Genomic DNA, 18925 nt, shown 5'->3' on the forward strand with positions numbered 1-18925 from the left:
TTTGTGACAGGGGAAGGCACCCCAACCCCCTGATCTGCCCTGCTCTGTGCCTGATAGGGGGGAGCTCCCCAATCCCCTGATTGCCCTGCGGCTCTGTGTTTGACAGGGTGCAGCACACCAACCCTCTGATCGGCCCTGCTCTGTGTGTGACATGGTAGAGCCATAACCTCTCCATCGGCCCTGCCCCGAGTGTGACAGTGGTGGCGCCCCAACCCCCTGATCGGCCCTGCTCTGTGGGTGATAGAGGGTGGCGCCCCAACCCCCCTCCATGGGCCTTGCTCTGTGTGTGACAGGGTAGAGCCATAACCTCTCCATCGGCCCTGCCCTGAGTGTGACAGTGGCGGTGCCCCAATCCCGATTGGCCCTGCTCTGTGGGTGATAGAGGGTGGCGCCCCAACCCCCCTCCACGGGCCTTGCTCTGTGTGTGACAGGGTAGAGCCATAACCTCCCCATTGGCCCTGCCCTGAGTGTGACAGGGTGCAGCACCCCAACCCCCTGATCCACCCTGCTCTGTGTGTGACAGGGGGCGGTGCCCCAACTCCCCTATCGGCCCTGCTCTGTGCATGACAGGGGGGAGCTCCCCAACCCCCTGATCGACCCTGCTCTGTGTGTGACAGGGTACGGAGCCCCACCCCCCTGATGGGCCCTGCTCTGTGAGTGACAGGGGGCAGCGCCCCAAACCCCTGATCGGCCCTGCTTTGTGAGTGACAGGTGGCAGCATCCCAACCCCCTGATTGGCCCTGCTCTGTGAGTGACAGGGGGGCAGCGCCCCAACCCCCTGATTGGCCCTACCCTGTGCGTGACTGAGGGTGGCATTGCAACCTCCCGATCCGCCCTCCTCTGTGCATAACAGGGGGTGGCGCCCCAACTCCCCAATCGGCCCTGCTCTGAGCCTGACCAGGGGCTGCACCTAGGGATTGGGCCTGTCCTCTGCCACCCGGGAGCAGGCCTAAGCCAGCAGGTCATTATCTCCCGAGGGGTCCCAGACTGTGAGAGGGCACAGGCCGGGCTGGGGGACCCCGCTCCCCCCCGAGTGCACTAATTTTTGTGCACTGGGCCTCTAGTATATATATAAAAACCCAAGTGACCATTATGACCAGCTGACCAAACGACTGGTTGACCAGTTGCTATGATGTTCACTGACCACCAGGAGGCAGATGCTCAACACAGGAGCTGCCCCCTGGTGGTCAGTGCACTCCCACAGCCAAACTCCTGCCTGTGGCCGGCCAACCTCTCATGGTCCCTCCCCCTGGCCAGCCAGCCCCAATAAGGACTGGGTGAGAAGGCCCCAATGGGCCCAGATTGCCGGCCAGGCCAAGGAACCCTACCCGTGCATGAACTCGTGCACTGGGCCTCTAGTTATAATATATTTTGAGCACAAGTTTAAAACTCTTTAATCCCAGTGAACTTTAAATAGTGAAGTTAGTTTCATTATATAAAATAGACAAGTGTTCCAAATGTAGGAGGCAGTACTGTGTCATTCATTACCTTATAATGAATTCCTTTGTTTAGTCAAGACCTGGATTTAATAAAGACTTTAAACGTGGGAAATTTTAAAGTGTTCCTTTCAACTTTATAAAATATTTTTGGATTTCCAGAACCATAATTATTTGATTAAGATGACTTCAACTTGAGTATGCATTAGGACCAAAAATAAAATATGTAAATAATGAAGACTCACTCTAACCAGTTTGGCTCAGTGGGTACAAATGAAGACTCAACACAATGCAATTTTGATTCTTTGGGACCGTCTATAAGCTGAATAAGGGGGCCAGTTCTTGTCTTTAATGTAAGTTCAACTCTATGGGATAATCAGCTGCACTATTTTTCTATATTTAGTGTTTTGATTTTTATTCAAGGAAGTCACATTATTTCGCATGTGACATCTCTTCATATAATGGCGTTACTGCCTATATAGGAATATCAATTAATATAGAAAAGAATTTAGAATAAATTGGGTAAAGCATTGGCTGTGTGTAGGAGAATTGAGTTAGGAAAACTATTCTGTGGCTTCTCTATAATAAGAGCATTTTTACTTATATTGAACTTTACAAGTTGTTTCTTCAGTATAGTATGGCACCTGGGCTAGATTCCTATTAAGCAGAAAGAAGCTCAATAACTTATACTGAATGGTTGCAGTAAAAAACATCTAAATTATAAATTAGGTCATCCCTCTCATATTTAATAGAACAAGCTGTCTCTCCTAATTAAATAAAACTAAAGTCATGACTCAGGACACATTAAGACTTGTCTAGAAATCTCCAATTATTGTTTCAGCTTTAGCCTTACAGGGAAGACAAAATTGTCTTCAACTGAAACAGTATAATAAACAATTAATAAATTTTAAATTATAAATTTAATATCTATAACCCAGTTTCCATAACTCAATAAAAACTTCTCTGTCCTACTTTACCATGTCATGATATGCTCTCTTCCACCCAGACTTGTGCTTTGTACATGCTGAGCATGTTGACTCAGGTGTTTGTTCATTGTGTTCACTTATTTATGTCCTATTCTTATTTACAGTCCAGCTGGCACCCCACCTCTGCCACTGGCATCCCTTACTAAGTAGGTCTTTTTACCTGGTTGTATCTTCTGTTGTTTTCCAGTATGCACATGGAGCCCTGATAAGAAATTATTTTTTTCTTTTCTCAATTTTAGTGCCCTCAAGTACCTCAGGAAGTTTTCACGTAATCTAAAAATAGACTTTTGCTATAAATATTAGATATGTACTCTTAATCACAGAAGAGGTGATATTTTTAATACGAAACCCTCCTTCCATTACTCTTAATCTTTGTTTTTCTCCACAACACTCACTGTTAACTATGTGGCATATGCATTTGTTTTCTGTCTTTCCTCTTCTGAAGAATATTAAGTGTAGAAATAAGATTGTATGCTTCATTCATTGCTGACTCCCCTGAGCCGATCATGGTGCCTGATGCTACTCCATAATATTTGCTGATTTCCTGAGTGAAAGTCAACAAATGTGCCAGGATAGTAGATTAAAAGAGCTTGGTTTAAAGATGAACAACAAAAAAAGGGTCTCAAAGCCCTTTGTTTTCTGCCTTCATATTTAATTGCAAGGTTGATAAGTATTTAAATGATTTAATTACATAGGTAAATTAGGAGCCTATGATCCCTCATTATAGATAAGTTCCTCAATATAGTACTTTAAATATATTTGAGTAGTTATTCAAAAATTATTTTGCTATTGTCATCTTATACCTCACTGACTGTGAGGTTATGTGATAAGAAAAAAAATAATTTAAATAACACTGCTGCTCACATTTCACCATTTACTAAAAGAATATATATGATACACTTTAGGAAATCGTTATACTATTCTTATTTTGTTTTGATACTTGAGCTTCCAATACCATGTGAATTTGTTCAGTACTCTTTAGGGAAATCTAGTATAATTTGTATTATTGTAATTGTCCTTAACTGTGCTTCATTTAGAAGCCAATGTGAAATATCCTCAAGTAATGTCATTTTGTTTGCAGAATACTAATATTCCTTGCAATAATTCAATTTTATTGTTTTAGCATAAGAACATTAAAAAACAAGAAGTCCAAAATTTAGGAATCATTATCTCAATAGATCTTTCAAATTTATATATACCCTGCCTGACTTTAAAATAGAATCAAGTGCCCATACTAAGGAGACTGGTACTATATCTTTAGGAAACGACAGGTCTAACAAAGCTGTTAACATGCAGCTCAGAACAAACCCCCTTATCATTTCTCTACCCAGTTTTTAAACCTGCTTTTATTCCTGACTGATATGATTAACTCCGAGAAAAATGCCCCACAAAAAAAATAAAAAAATAAATAAATAAATAGAATCAAGTAACTTATATTAAGTAACTCCCAAGTAACTTATACATTAACTAAAATTCTAGTTCCTCCTAATGTAATTTATTAAACAGGAAGAGCAATTCAATGTTAGAAAACCATTACGGAATTCTTTAACACTCCCCCTCCCCTTACTGTGACCCTATCAGATTTTAATAAAGGTCATGAAGTTAGAGAATAAGAGTTATAGACTTTCTTAACTCATTTAGTGGAAAATGAGTGTCAGAGCACCCCCCCCCCTCTCTCTCGCACACACACACACCCACACACACACACACACACACACACAGCCTTAAGAGAGTAGAATGCACTTAGAAATATAACTGTAAAGTGGTAATCTTAGTAAGCTCTTCAAATTGCAGAATCTTTTAAATTAAAAACAATGAGCTGAAGAACTTGGTTTTGATTGTCATACTCCCCAACAAAATAGGGAAGTACAGTCTAGATACTGTACATAAATTTTGTGATTTAAGTATGTATCCATCATGAGAAAGGCATTAAGTACTTTATTTTCATTTTTTATTCAATAGGAAAAACTCAGGAAAGCACCTAAGCAGAATCTGTGACACAGGAGTCATCAGTATTGAACTCAAAGTCCTCATTGGGTCAAATTTCAGGAAAAAGCAGCACATGATAAGAGAAAATAGACTACTATGGTGAAATTTTATATACTCATTATCAGTGCTTATTCCTCATTTCTCAGTATTAAAATACAAAATTTTAGATGCTTAAAGGGCAGAATGGAATAGTTGAAATATATGTGAAATTTGAGAGAAACTATACAGTTTAATTATATGTGATTGTATACATACATATTTCAAGAAAAAAATGACAAAAGTAAGAAAAGGCAGGAAACAAAAAGAGAAAATAGATTGAAAGAGACAGGAAAATAATGGTAGAATTTGGACTCAAGGGGTGATATCAGCATTTTGGAAACAAAAGGTGTGAGAAAAGTTCCCCATATTATGGAGATTATAATTTAATTGGGGGGACAGAATAAAAATTGGAACTAACAAATAGTAGTAAATAATTTTCTGTCATCACAATACAAGCATGTTAAGCTGCTTCAAGAAGTTTTTGTCATTTTTGTTCATTAATGTGTCCTAACTACTTAAAACAGAATCTGGCATATGAATTTAACTGATGAATGCATATAATAAGTTTTCCATGGATACATTTAAATTAACTGCTTACTTAATTAGATAGGTTAAACTGTTTCCAGGAGGGAGATATTTTCTTGGGTTAGTGTGGTGGTATTTGAAATGTGTTGGTAAATTTTAGGCTAATAGATTTCAGATAGCTAAAAATGAGAGGTTAGATATAGCTCATGAATTTCTTATTTTACCACACTTACTGAACAGTTGTCATATGCCCATCAGTATGGTATGTCCTATGGATGCACAGATAAAAGGCACAATATCTGGCTTCACATGACCTATATCCTAAGGGAAACAAGGAAAAAAATTAGTCAATACACATAACAAATATTTGAAATATAGTAAAAATGACATGCCAGAGATATAAGTGTGCACACTGTACAAATGTCCAGTGAGCCCAGAAAAGATAGAGAGGAATGCTTGGAGGAAGAGATAACTTAGCTGATTCTGAAAAACAAGTGTGGGACAAGCACAAGGAAATGAGAGAAATACGTTCCAGTCATCAGGAACAGCACCTACAAATGCCATGGCGTCTGAGAGAATCTAGTGCCTCCAGGAAAGTAGTAGGGAAGACCCTGTGGAGAAGGGGCAGGGCGCTTGCTGAGCTACAGAGCTTAGATTTTATGCCATTGGCAATGGGAGTCATGAAAAAATTCCATGCTGTGGGTGATGTGAATAGATTTTCCAACAGAAGCAAGAATTGGATAAGCCCTCTGAGAACATGAGAATGAATTAAATATAATTGAGAAAGTACATGGGGAAAGTATTGTTCTGTAATCCAAATAATAAATGGTGAGGACTAACACAAGAGCAGCTGGAATGAAGTAAAAAGGATAAACATCAAGAAGTAAATACATATTTATGGCTGATAGTTATTGAGTACTTTTCATGTGCTATATACTTATGAGTGTTTTACACTTATTAACCCTTTAAATTTATACAACAACTTGATACAATATGTGTTATCATGGCCATCCCCATTTTCCAGATGAGGAAAGTGGAGCTTAGATTAAGTGATTCACTAAATATTGCAGCTGTTATACAGCCAATAGGTGGCCAAAACAGAAATTTAATTGCAGGAAATTTGACTCTAGGATACATGCTTTTAAACCACCATATGATAATGCCTCTGGAGAGAGAAAATCTACACTAATAAAAGAGAAACATGCAAATTGGTGTCACTCTGCTAGGCCCACCAGCCAATCAGGGTGTGTATGCAAATTAACCCAACAAAGATGGCAGTTAATTTGCATACGCAGGTTCGGAGCAAAGACTGAAGGCTCTGGCTGGAGTGAAGACTGAAGACTGAAGACTGAAGACTGCGGCCAGAGGGAAGAAGCCAAGCCTCACTGTGGCCGCCGCAGTGGAGCCTAGCTTTGAGGCTTGGCTTCTCCACTGCAGCCAGACCAAAGGCCTGGGTCCCGGGTGCCAGAGGAAAACCAGTGCCGGCAGCCAGGGGAAAGGAAGGCCTATTGCTCGAATCTTCGTGCAACAGGCTTCTAGTATATAAATGATGTAGGATCAACATTATTCTCTGATTGAAAATATAAATACTTGAAGATAATTTATAAGTTTCTGATTTGGGTTGGAGGTTAGAGAGTAGAAGATTAATTTCACTTAGAATATGTTGACTATAAAATATGCATGAAACACTGACATGGAGTTTCCAAAAGGCAGTGGGATGTATCCATATGTATCTAGAAGAGATGTCTGAGCTAGAGACCCAGAAGTTACAATTCCAAAGGCCACAGGGATGTGTGTGGCCACCTAGACAGTTGATAGTCTGACAATGACAGCTGATGAGTGAAGCATTCTAGGGCGTGAATTGCATTGTCTTGGAAAGGATACTTTGGGCCATATCTGGAAACCTCAAGTTAAATTAGCTTAAGCAAGAAAATATATTGCCTCAAATAATAAGAGCTTGGTGGTAGTTTTCATATCTGAAAATAAATTAGAAGCCTATACCTTGGAAATTATCTTTCAAGATTTTCATGGCTGCTCATTTTTCTGTGAATAAACAATTAATAACCAAAAAAGATTTACAATATTAAATACTTAGTATTGGTTGATGCAATAAAAACTGCTATGTCCTAGTGCAAAAGGATAATAAAAACATTAGAAAGGGACTTCGTAATGGAGACAGAGAAAGAAGTGGAACCACTCAGATTGACACAGTCGACTCAGCATCTGCTTCTGTGTTGAGGTTGGAGTAAATATCTATTGAGCAATGAAAGGGAGAGGATAGTATTGAAACAAAGCTGAAATTCAATTAGCAGATAATATATAGAGTGGGAATGAATGTTGGATAGGCAATAAATGTTTTGCTATTGTCAAAAAGCAGACAAAAAGTAAAAAGGAGTCAGCAAGAGGACCAGAGATGTAAAAAAGAAATTGATATAGTGTAGTAGTTCCATGGAGAAGAGTAGTTACTCTCAAATAAAGCCTGAAAAAAAGATTTATTTTAATTTACATTGAAAAGATGAGATTTTTTTTCTTTTTTCCTCCACCTCTCTTTTTTTCCTCCTATAACTTTTCTTTTTATTTTTTCCTCTGAAACTTTATGGTGAGACTAGAGGGGGTGTCCCTCAGCCCGGCCTACGCCCTCTCACAGTCCAGGACCCCTCTGGGGATGTCTGACTGCTGACCTAGGCTTAATCCCCATGGGATCAGGCCTAAGCCGGCAATCGGACATTCCTCTTGCAGTCCAGGACCCCTTGGGGTATATAGCAGTGTGCCAAGCAGCAGGCGGCCAAGAAGGAGCCCGAATAGGGGCCAGGTGCTGCGCCACTCGTGCTCATCACGGCCTGCTGCGCCTGCTGCTGCAAAGTTGGGAGAGGATTCTGCCTTGGCAGCTGCGCTCACCAGCCATGAGCCTGGCTTCTGGCTGAGCGGCACTTCTCCTGTAGGAGCACACTGACCACCAGGGGGCAGCTCCTGAGTTGAGCATCTGCCCCCTGGTGGTTAGTGCGCATCATAGCAACTGGTCGTTCTGGTAGTTCCGCCATAATGGTCACTTAGGCTTTTATTATATATTATTATATAGACTAGAGGCCCAGTGCACAAAATTTGTACATGGGGTGGGGGGTCCCTCAGCCCAGCCTGCACCTTCTCCAATCGGGACCGCTCAAGGGATGTCCAACTACATACTTGTCATAATCTGGGACCACTGGCTCCTAACTGCTCACCTGCCTTCCTGCCTGCCTGCTTGATCGCTCCTAACTGCCCCACTGCCGGCCTAGTCACCCCCAACTGACCCCACCCTGCCGGCCTGGTCACCCCCCACTGCCACCCCCCCGCTGGCCTGGTCACCCCAACTGCTCCCCCTGTGGGCCTTGTCGCCCTACACAGCCTGCTGTTCGGTCGTTTGGTCTCCCCTCACTAACCCCCCTGCTGGCCAGGTCACCCCACACAGCCTGCTACTCAGTCATTTGGTCATCCTTCACTGACCCCTGTGGGCCTGGTTGCCCCATGCAGCCTGCTGCTTGGTGGTTTGGTTGCCCCTCACTGACCCCCTTGCTGGCCTGGTTGCCCCACGCAGCCTGCTGCTCAGTCATTTGGTCGCCCCTCACTAACACCCCTGCTGGCCTAGTCGCTCCACGCAGCCTGTTTGTTCGTTTGTTCGGTTGCGATGGTCACTTAGGCTTTTATATAGAGAGATAATGTAAAAAGAGAAACCTGGTTTGTGGAAAAAATGGAAGATAAGGAACTGAAGTGGAGTAAGAAATATTCTTCAAGTTTCATTGTGAAGGAAGAGAGAAATAAAGTGGTAGCTAGAAAATTTTTGAGGTTTTAACAAAATTAGTAAATATCTTTAAGTTGTCTGAGCTTCCAAATTGTAAACATACCTTTAAAAATTCAAAAATTACTAAAATATGTTGTACAAAGTGGTATCCCCCCAAACAGCAACACCAAAAATTCAATTATTAAGAGTTAATATAAATTCCTCTTGCATTTTTATGTATATGATTCTTCATATATGTATAATCTTTTGTCATTTTATTTCCTTAATTAGCATATGTTAGATATCATGTTTAAAATGCTCTTTTTTTAATTGGGGTATAATTGACATGTAACATATTAGTTTAAGGTATATAACATAATGACTCAATATTTGTATGTATTGAAAAATAAGTTTAGTTATTATTTGTCACATAGTTACAGAAATTTTTTCTCTTGTGAAGATAACTTTTAAGATTTATTCTTTCAGTAAGTTTCAAATATGTGATATAGTATTTTTATTTATAGTAATCATGCTCTACATTATATCACATGACTTTTTTATAACTAGATAGATACCATTTTATATTAGTGCAGATAGATTTCTCTAGTTCCTTGTGATGAATAAATAATGTGCTATTTTTGGCTATAGTATTTGCTATATAACCAAATCTTTACTGAAGGATAATTTTTATTATTTTTAAAATATGTTTTTATTGATTTTAGGGAGAGAGGAAGGGAGAGGGAGAGACAGATAGAAAGATTGAAGAGAGAAACATAGATTGGCTGTCTCCTGTACCCACCAACCCCACTGGGGATTGAGTCCCAAATCAGGCATGTGCTCTGATGGGGAATCAGATTGAATCAGCAACCACCTATGCAAGGGACGATGCTCAACCAACTGAGCCACACCGGCCAGGGTAATTTTTATCAATAATAATAAAAGCATAATATGCTAATTAGACTGGACGTCCTTCCGGACAACCTTCCAGACAAAGCCAGGGCTGCAAGGGAAGCCTGGGTCCTAGGTGCCTGTCGGTGGCCAGAGGGCAGCCCGGGTCCCGGGTCCCGGGTGCTGGAGGGAAGCCGGTGCCGGCCGCCAGGGGAAGGAAGGCCTACTCTTGCACAAATTTCATTCATCGGGCCTCTAGTTTTTTAATAATATACTCAATGAGGCCATCTTGAATTTATGAATACAATAAATTTTCTAGGGAGTAACTTATAGATGTACAATTTAGTAAAAAAAGAACTTTTACCTTTTTCAAAGTTATCAGCAACCATTTTCTTCCACTGAATATATTTAAAGCTAAAGGAGACTTTTGATGTCAAAACAAATGATTCTTCTTCTTCTATTCCTCAATGAAGTTTTCCCTAATATCATCAGAAAGGATTACTCCCTTTGTTTTTTTCATTTTTGTTTTGCTTTGCTTATCTACAACATGCTGTTTATATCACACATTCATTCTTCACTTAGCATTATAAGAAAATTAATTGATTGTGTCTGGTTTATTCTTTTTGTCTCTTCCAGCAGCTTACATATTAAGGACGATGTAAACATTTGTTGAATTGACTTCAATAAATGAACGAATAAAAGTTAACAAAAACAAAAATGTTGGTATAAAATAAAAGACATGCTTTTGAGAAGAGTAAATAGCAGAGTTGTGTCCTAATTTGATCATAAAAAGATGTTAAAAATCACTTAAAAGGGTAGTTCTATAAGTAAAATGTTTTAATTTTATATTTTAAATTTTCTTGGTCTTTGAGCAAGCTAGATTCATAACAAAAGTCATGTTATAAAAATAACCAAAATGTCCTGGGTTGTTCAAGAAGCCAAATTGATCTTTTGATCATAATGTGTCTCAAAGAGAAATAAATTATTCCATAATTAGACACAAAGATACCCTTATACAGAAAATGTATATGGATATTAAGCATTTGCACTATGAAGTATTTGTTAAGAATTGCTTGTCGTAAACATGTTCTACTTAAAGCTGACATTCTCCCTTGATCTCTGTGACTGGGTTTTATTACAACATGTCTCAATGAAGCTAAAAAAAGGTTTAATAAAATCAACTCAATTGAAAAGTGTAATCCAGAGAAATGATGTTTGTTTTCTATTCTTAGAGCAGGTTGACCAGTGTCTACTTTTATGAGCCTGGAATGAGATCAGAATTGACCACTCAAAAAGGCTTAACAGTGAAGCTTTTTGCTTTATGCTAATAAGTATACATCATATACTTAAAAAGAGGGACTTTGATCATTCCACAAATATTTAATTGTCACAGTAAAATCAAAGTCAGCTTTGTTTAATTCCCTAAAAGAAACCTCAGGACATTGAGTCAAAGCTTCCGTTGAGACAGCAAATTGCTGTTGCCACTTGGTTCAATTACACCATTGTAACATAAATGAACAAACTGACTATGCAGGTATCCAGAAAACTTATAGTCTAAACAAGCATCTCTTTCTCCCTGGCCAGTGTGCTCAGTGGTTAGAGTGTTGGCCCCTGAACCAGAGTCACGGGTTTGATTTCTGGTCAAAGGCAAGTACATGTGTTGTACGTTCTATTTCCGGCCCTGAGAATATATGTCTCTCAAATCAATGTTTTCTCTGTCCCCCTCCCTCTTGCCCTCCCACTCTCTCTAAAAATCAATGGAAAAAATATCCTCTGGTGAGGATTAACAAAACACACACACACACACACACACACACACACACACACACACACACAAATGAAGCATCTCTTTCTGGGTTACTTTTTTTTGTATATGGATTCTTATTCAAGTGACATGCATAGAAGGCTAAAGAGAAAAGGTGTTATATTTTTATATGGTCCAAATAGATACAGCTTTAGATGGTCTGTTTAATCTATAATGTTATGTGAGCCCCTCTGTACCTTCCCTTACATACTCATTGCCATTTACTTTTGTCCCGGCCCTCCTTATACATCACAGCTGGAATTTGTTACTTGGGTTTCCTTAATATTGTTTTTCTGTTCTTTGATTTATTGAATAGAAAAGAGCCAATCTATAATGGATATGGTCCTATATCCATCTAAGATCCATTCATTGTAACTATGCTGTGTGATAAGCTGGCTTTGAGTTACACACTCACCTCTGTGAGTTGAGTCAAGAAAATTCTGCACAGCAAAAATAGAAAAAGATTGTTCTATAGTGAAGTATTCAAGTACTATTAATAAAAAGGGGGAAATGAATAGTATGTCAAAACCATAAATGACAAAACCCATTTCTTGAGAAATGCTATAACATTTTTTCCAGGGTTATATATTTTGTTCTTTTCTAAATTCCTTACATTGCAATGAAATATAATTAGTGTTTTTAAATTAATAGAGGTTAAAGTAAGTTGATCAAATGTGAAACTTTTGAGATATATGTACATATATAATATATCTATCTATTCTTAGAACTTCTTTTTTTATTAATTCACATAATTGTGATTGAATTGATTATGCATTACATCATAAAGTTACCCATAAACTCCATTTATGGTATCATATGATTGAGTACTTTTGATCTTTGTGTAAAAAGAAAAAAAGGTACAATTTGGAATTTAAATAGCACTTGGCATTTCAACTGTATTTTACTATCTTTAATTAGATATTTTCTTCTCAACATCAAAAAACACAATCTCTGATCAAAAACATACTTTTAAAGATTAATTAAGGTAACTGAAGTTTACTACATTTCTTAAAACAATATTAAATATAATATTAAAACTTTAACACCTAATAAATTAATTTGTGTAAAGTGCTTTACAAAAAGCTTTCTCTTTTCTTCTGATTCAGTGCTTTTAATTACCCCGAGGGAATGCAAATGGCATTTCTAAATGCAAATTATGAAAAGCTATGTCTAAGATGCTTACAAATGTGATTAAAGAAGTTAAATAAAGTATGAACCTCTATCTGACTCAACAGTCAAAATTGTTCTCTAAGAATTTTGAAATACCAAGTTTTTAAAAAAGAACTTCATTTATAGAATAGTATAATAAAAAAGCTCCATAAGACTATACTACAAACTTTACTTACAGAAAGTAACTCAAAAGTCTACATTGAGAACTTTGTTTTTTTTCTCATCTTTGAATCATTCATTAAATATACCTTATCAATCCTATAGCTACGTAAATGACAGTATCTTTAAAAGAAATAACTTTCATATTTTCCTTCAAACTACCAGTTTTGTAAATTTAAAAAAACATATAATTTCATAAGGAATAAATATTATTTTTGGCACAATTGAATCATACACATTTTTTTCTTTGAATCAGAGAAGAGTTTGTGAGATCAAAAAGAATATATTTATGTTGGTGCTAGCCTCTCTATAGAGTGTAGACCAGGTGGCTGTTCTTAACGCTGAAGTCAGACTCAAGAAGCAGTCAAATGTTCCTAAACACAGGGAAGCTATACAAGTCATTTTGGAATTTGATCCAAGTGTTTTCAATAGAAAGAACAATGCATATTTTTTCCTGGGTAATGACACTGGGTAAACTTTGGAGAAAAATCAGTACATTTATGAGTCTTATTAGTTCTTTGGTAATTGACAAAGTTAACAGTAAAGCTTTCACCACCTCCCCTCTTTTCATTGGGCCAGTTTCCCCATTTCCATCTTGTTTTCAATGAATTCTGGGCAAAATAGTCTCTCCACTAACATCTGGTTAAGGCTTGAGATTCCAGAGGTAGAGACGAGGGACTGAGCCCTTCCTCATATGAAGAGGGGTGGGGTCACCCTCTGGTAGAAATGGCTTCTTGGACCCAGGTAATAGGAGGAAGATGTGCGACACTAAAGAGGTGCAGGGTTAGAGCAAGAGCTCTGCCATCAGGGCACACTCCAAAGGCCCACACAGGACAGCATCCTTCAAACGCACAAAACATTACTTGGTGTAAAAAGAACTGCTTGTGTGAAACAGGTTTTTAAATCTTCCCATTATTATTCAATTTGTAGATGATAAGTATAAATAAACTAGTAATAAATTTACAGATTTATTAATTAGTGGCAATAGGACCAATAGTCATACAGTTATGACAATAAAAGCAGAAAAATCATGAGTAAACAAATGATTAATTGAATCATTCTTTCAATTCTTTTCTATAATTCAAAAAAGTCTATTTTTATTGAATCATAATTATCATGGATCTCGAAACTTAGTTCCCTAATTTTCTTAAATTAGAGCAGTCCTTCAAAAGAAAGGACTGAAGATCTTATAATTATATTGATTTCTTTTATTAAAGAAAGAGTGTCCTTCAATTTTTTTTCAATCACTAAAAAGTAAGATCTATAATACAATGTTATTTTGAAAACTGTCATACAGTGCCACTGAATTAAAATTTGATAGCTATTTTGGAGGGTTGTTTTCAGGTTTGAGCTTTTTATAAAAAAAGGCTCACATGGACATTCTTGATCTAGCTTTTGATGATCATTAATATTTACTTTGTGTGTGTGTGTGTGTGTGTGTGTGTGTGTAAACCCATATTATTTTAAAAAGAGAAAATATATGACATAGAAGATATATATTTTTAAAAATCTATATATACATCTATGTGTAATACTTTGAGAGATGCTCCTTAAAGGTAAATCACCCGTGAATGAGACTGAACAAAGCATTTACTGACAAACCTAAGAAGATAGCACCACTATAAAGCTTGTTAATGCATAAACATTCAAACCTGTAAAGAATTTTTCTGAGTTTATTTGAACCAAACTGTCAACAATTTCCAGGAAGCAACATCTCAATGAGTTGCAGTGGTCGCCAACCTTTCTGACCTCATGGACCACCAGTGGTCCACGAACCATGGACCACCAGTTGTCGACGGACCACGGGTTGGCAACCACTTCTCCAGAGAATAGCAGTTTTTCATCTATTTTTATACATTGCAATCAAAGGAGGGCACTTAGGTGGGTTACATGAAATCCATTGGTGATAGATTAGAGAGGCGGGGGAAAGCAAAAGGGGAAACCTCTCGGATTAGATAAAAAGTAAAATGATAGACACATACTTAGGTGGGTGCAGGACAGTTAACAGTTAACAATTAACATGATAATAATAACAATGAGGGAATTTGTGGTATCCATCCTGGCACCCAGGCACATTAGGTTGTGCCCCAAGGGGTCTGGAAAAAAGGAAGTTACAAGAAAAAGGGAAGTTACAATTTACCCAGACATTTCAAGGGTATGTTATCATAGATGCAAAAGACAGATAGGCTCAGTTAAGGCAAAGGTTGACCTTGTCAGTGGAGATACTGGTCTGGGACATAACTACCCACCATAACTACTCTTAGTTAAAGTTTAATTTCAGATCACCCTTTGTGGTTACTTTAGGTTTGCAAGATCATCATGGAGGCCTTGCCTGAGCTTGTCTGGTTAGCATGTGGCCTTTTTCGTCCACAAGCTGCATATCTACAGTGGTGGAAAGATGGAAAAAGCTGGACTTTCAGTATCTGGTCTAAGGCTCAGTGACTATATCTGCCGTGTATCACAATTTACTTGGGGGCAAGAGTCCTGACCCACCACTTTAAGAATGATTTTTGCATAGGCATTTTAGGAATCTGGGTAGAGTTTCAACTGCATATGTATCAAGAACATGTAATATATGTGTGTGCATTTTTATAGTAATTGATTTATAAAACTTAATGACTTAAGACATGGTATATTTTCTCCTGAACAGAATAAATAAAAGAATCTCAGACTTAGAAGTTAGTATTGAATATTTGATGAAGAAAGTAGCACAGAGATAAACATGTGAAGAATATGAAATTTAAGTTTTGAGACAATAAGGTTAAATTCAGAGGCCTCCAATAGTTTTAAAATACATTTCTAAAATTAAGAATAAAAGAAGAAAGTGATAATCAAATGATCATTAAGAGCTCTCTAGAGAAAATGCAATATTGCCCCGCCAGCATTGCTCAGTGGTTGAGCATTGACCTATGAACCAGAAGGTCACACTGTTTGATTCCTGGTCAGGGCACATTTCTGGGTTGCAGGCTCAATCCCCAGTGTGAGGCTTGCAGGAGGTAGCCAATCAATGATTCTCTTTCATCATTGATGTTTCTCTCTCTCTCTTTTTCTCTATCTCTCCCTCTCTTTCTCTCCAAATCAATAATAAAATATATTTTAAAAAAGAAAAGAAAAATCAATATTTGCCTGGCCGGTATGGCTCAGTGATTGAGTGTCCACCTACGAACCAAGAGGTCATATTCCTGATCAGGGCACATGCCCGGGTTGGGGGCTGGATCCCAGTAGGGGGCGTGCAGGAGGCAGCCAATCAATGATTCTCTTTCATCATTGGTATTTCTATCTCTCTCTCCCTCTCCCTTCCTTTGTGAAATCAATAAAATTATATTTTAAAAAAAGAAAAGGCAATATTGACGGTGAAACAACACAAAACAATTTGATGTTTGATTTACTACTTACTGACCTGAACAAACACAGAAGAGTGAGAGAGGCTATCCTTTGGCTTAAGCCTTAAGTGAAGGGTGGATCTGTTGTAATGAATATTCCAGCACCATATTGTTCTGTCCAGAACAATAGTAAATTCACAGAACCAAGTGGGAAATGACATAAGCAAGGACTTTGTGGGAAAGGAAACAGAACTCCAGAAGACAGCACTTTGGCCTGACACTGGTGGGGACGGGCACTGAGGTGGCTTTGGAGGACTCTTAGAAGAATTGCTGCAGCCAATTCCCTGGAAGGTCCACAGCAAAAGCAAAAGAAAATAGCTCTTGTCGCATTGCATCTCAGAGGATTAATTTATTAGCATAATAAGATTCTATCAAAAAACTACCAGAACTAACTTTGGGGAGATTGGATATCTGTCAAGACCAGGTAAAGGGGGAATTAAAGCTAAAAATGTTTACCTTAATTGCATCCCTAATTACTTCCTTTGATCTTCTCTTCCCATAAGGTATGTGGTGCAACTAAAAGTACATTGAACATTTTGAGTAAGAATTGGGGAAATCAGAAGAAATATGTTTTCATTTTCTTGTTTGGTAATGGAAACAAGAATATTAATACTGCAACTTTCACTTGAAATGTGTGGGTTTTTTTTTAATCCTGGCTGGTTTGGCTCAGTGGATAGAGCGTTGGGACATGGACTGAAGGGACACGGGTTCCATTCCAGACAAGAGCACATACCTCAGTTGCAGGCTTAATCCCTGACCCCGGTCAGGCCTCATGTGGGAGGCAAGCAATCGATGTGTCTTTCTCACATCGATGTTTCTCTCTCTATCTCTCCTCTTCCCTTCCACTCTCTCTTAAAAAAAAAATCAATGGAAAAGTATCTTCAGGTGAGGATTAACAACAACAAAAACTGCTCCTTTTGTGTTACGATATATTATAGATATTTTTCTAAAAGTAAATCTCAACAAGTATATTGTACTCTGATGTAATATTATGCCATAATTTATTTTACCCATTACTTGGTTTTGGACATTAGATTTTTAAAAATTTTATTATTAGAAATGCTGAATAAACAGCCTCAAAATTAAATACCACATAATTGTGATGACTTAATGATAAATTCTTAGAGGCATAATGAATAATAATTTATGAATAATTAAGTAGAAGCTAGGAATAAAATGGGAAATCAAATTAGAATCTATTGTAAAACAACAAAATCTGATCATGTGAAATTATTTCAAACTGAATGAGGAGATGAGACCAAACAATTGAAATTATGTAGCTGGACATTGCTTAGTATAGATGTCAGTGCGTCATATGAAAAACTAACAAAATCATGAAATAAAAATATGAGCATATCACTTAAAAATATGAAATTATATACCAGGGGTAAAAATTGAAAATAATGGAAAGAATCTGCCTCTGAGAAGAATCAGGAAGGAAAAGAGTTGAAACTGAGAAGCACTATTTTTCTTGTAGTTCTTTCAATTATTTTACTTTCTAACTTTTATGGTTATTTAATTATATAAAAGTTAAAATGAAATGAAAAGTGGAACTGTGTATTAGGAAACCACATATTCTAGATTGTTCTGTCTCCTAGAGCACATACAAAATGATTTTGAAATTGAAATAGGTATGGTCTTGTATGGTCTTGACATCAAAGATGCACAGGACTAATGTCAATTATATCCATCTTCTAGGGTCTGTTAGATTCTCCAATAGGATTATGGAACTATATTCAACTTTAATGCTTGGTTTTGTTGTATAGTTTGCTGAAAAGAAGTTAAAATTTCATGCTGTAGATGTGATTAGGAGGCAAATAATTCTCTTATTATATTCTAAACAAAGGTTTACATAGGCATCTCAAGTTTTTTCTTTTTAATAGCATTTGTAGCTACTTGTAGTTTTCTCCTTGTTTCTCTGTCTCTCTCACACAAATAAACATACATATGGATGCTCATGCACACACTAACCACCATGCATAAACTAGTTTGATTATTTATATACTATGGTATCCTATCTAATAAAAGAGAAACATGGTAATTAGCGTACGACCGCTACCCTTCCCATTGGCTAATCAGGGCGATATGCAAATTAACTGCCAGCCAAGATGGCGGCTAATTTGCATACTGCAGGCAGGGAGGGCCAGCTGGAGCTGTCATCCGGCCCATGTGACGCCTAAGCCCCAATGCCAGCCAGGACCCCAGTGTGCGGCCCTGAGTGGCAGGGGGCTTGGCGGCTCAAATGGCCACCTAAACCAAGCCCCCAGCCGGGACCCCTGTGTGTGGCCCTGGGCGGGTGGGGCCTCCGCAGCTGCAATGTTTGGACCCAGGCCCTCAGCCTGCCCTGGGCTCAGCTCAAGGAGGGGCTGGGGGCCTGGGGGTTACTAAACTTTCCTGCCCCACACCCCAGCCCCTGCCCCAGAACCACACTGCCCGCAGCAAGGCTCCTGGCAGCTTCCTGACAGGTGGGCGGCAGGAGAGCTGAATAGAGTGGGACTGCAGGGAGCCACCACGGAAGGGCTGGGCCGCGGGAGCCAAGCTCCCGGGGGTCTGAGGAGAGAGCTTGAAGGTAGAGGAACCTTTGGCAAAGCCCCTGCCAGGAGCCTCGGCCATGGGGTCTGCAGGCGCACGCACAGGCCTCCGCCTGATGGGCAATCCTGGGCAAGCGCCATGGCTTGGGGGAAGCGGCTGGCCAGCAGGCGGGCGGCCCAAGGGGCGCAGAGCGGCGCCAAGGTGGGGTGCACTGGAGGGGGCTCAGGCCTGGGCAGGGTGCTGGCAGGCGGGGGTCT

This window comes from Myotis brandtii, unplaced genomic scaffold (assembly GCF_000412655.1).
Source record: "Myotis brandtii unplaced genomic scaffold, ASM41265v1 scaffold204, whole genome shotgun sequence".
Lineage (NCBI taxonomy): Eukaryota > Metazoa > Chordata > Mammalia > Chiroptera > Vespertilionidae > Myotis > Myotis brandtii.